The 1,649-nt window shown below is 54.8% G+C and overlaps 1 pseudogene; it reads left to right on the top strand.

Moving 5' to 3' along the window:
* Positions 1-1,649, top strand: part of LOC116073651 — a 6,888-nt pseudogene that overhangs the window by 3,182 nt on the left and 2,057 nt on the right.

Genomic DNA, 1,649 nt, shown 5'->3' with positions numbered 1-1,649 from the left:
TGATCCTGTCTAGCTAGGGCCACAGGATCAGAAACCAAAATCTCTCTAATGAGGGCTCTGTCAATAGAATCACGTCCCTCCTGTACATTCCACAGCGCATAGAGAGGCTGAGTTCCTGAGCCCACACACTTCTAGTGGTTAGAGTAAAGCAGGACTCTTCCCTGGGCCCATAGTGCAGAGGTCCAGGGACCACCCAGCAGGCACCACTGGCCTGCTATTGGCCAAAATGGAGAAGCGTCCTTAATAGTACAGCAGAGCCAGGGACCAAACTTGTAAAAATGAACTTGAAACCAGACTGCAAAACTAATATTCAATGGGAAACCATCAAACCTAACCCTATTAAAATTAATTTCCAAGGAAAAAATGTCTAATGCAAGAATTTAGAAGGTGTTTCCCAATTAAAGGCAACTTAAACTCTTGGAAATCAATTCTGTGAGGTAAGCAGAAGTCCAGGGCTGCACGCACACCACATCGAACAACCCAGCGGGTGTGCACCCTACTCTGGCAGGCGCGGGCCACCTCCCCGAACTCCACCTCGTGGGGGCTGGCCCGGGAAAACAAGCAGGCGCAGGTATAACGATCAGGGCTACTGGGCTCAGCCGGCCGCTGCAAAGCAGTTTGGGAAATGTAGTCCGAGGACTAACTTCTGCAACCTGCACTTCCCTGTACGAACCAGCCCAGAGCAGGCGAGCTGCGCTTCTAGGTGTTCTACATTGGGAATCTTGGTAACTGAGACCTCTGTCGCTCTCTGGATCTCTAGTACACCCTGCCTGACATGGGCTAGTAATAGGTAAGATAACTAGATGTCGCCTAAATAGCTAAAACGCTTGCGCACCGTCAAAGCAGCCGCCCGTCCACCCGCTGTATTCTGTAGCTGGACCAAGCGCGCAGGCTGCTGCAGGAGGAATCACTGAACCACAGAGTGCAGAGCCAGCGGGCAACCTACGTGCTTGGTTCTGCACAGAACAGTTAAACACGGCTCCGCCACAGGGAGCTGCATCAGAGCAGGCGGCGGGGCCCCCAAGCTCCGCACAGGGCCAGCAGGCAGCCACGGATCCTGGTCTCCGAGACTGCCAACCCCTCCCGGCCCCGGCCACACCCCCAGAGCACAGCTCAGTACCGAAGGCTCTGAACCAGGCCGTCTTTGTGCAGTCCAGCCAATTCTTGCTCCCTGCTCTGATCTGAGCACCCGGGAGCTGCAACAGAGCAAGCGGCAGCGCCAGGAGAGTCGCTGACAGCGCAACCCTGGCCCTGCTTGGCAGACCGGCTGACTGGCAGATCCGATGCCGGATTCTTGCGCACTCCCCCAGGCCCGCCCGCCCCACGCACGCTGTAATACAGACACAAGACAAGACTTCTCATTCACACCACGATACAAATTTCACATGTAACATGAAAACACATAAACATATACGTCTAGCAGCTCTGAGCACCGAGCTGAAAAACCAGGGGAAAGACTGCCTCTACCGCAGTCCACATCCCTCGCAACCAAGTCCGAGCACCCAGCCTGAACCGGCTGAACCCCTGAACCCCAGCTAATCCAGCTGGACACCTGGCATGCCAGTCTCCTCGGTGGAATAGCCCCGCCGAACTCCTGTCGACATCTTGGCGAAAAATCCTCGCCATCAAATCTAGTTAGAATTGAGAGC

Source organism: Mastomys coucha, unplaced genomic scaffold (genome assembly GCF_008632895.1).
Source record: "Mastomys coucha isolate ucsf_1 unplaced genomic scaffold, UCSF_Mcou_1 pScaffold23, whole genome shotgun sequence".
Lineage (NCBI taxonomy): Eukaryota > Metazoa > Chordata > Mammalia > Rodentia > Muridae > Mastomys > Mastomys coucha.
The sequence above is the reverse complement of the archived record's forward strand: the minus strand, read 5'-3'. Positions and strand labels throughout refer to the sequence as shown.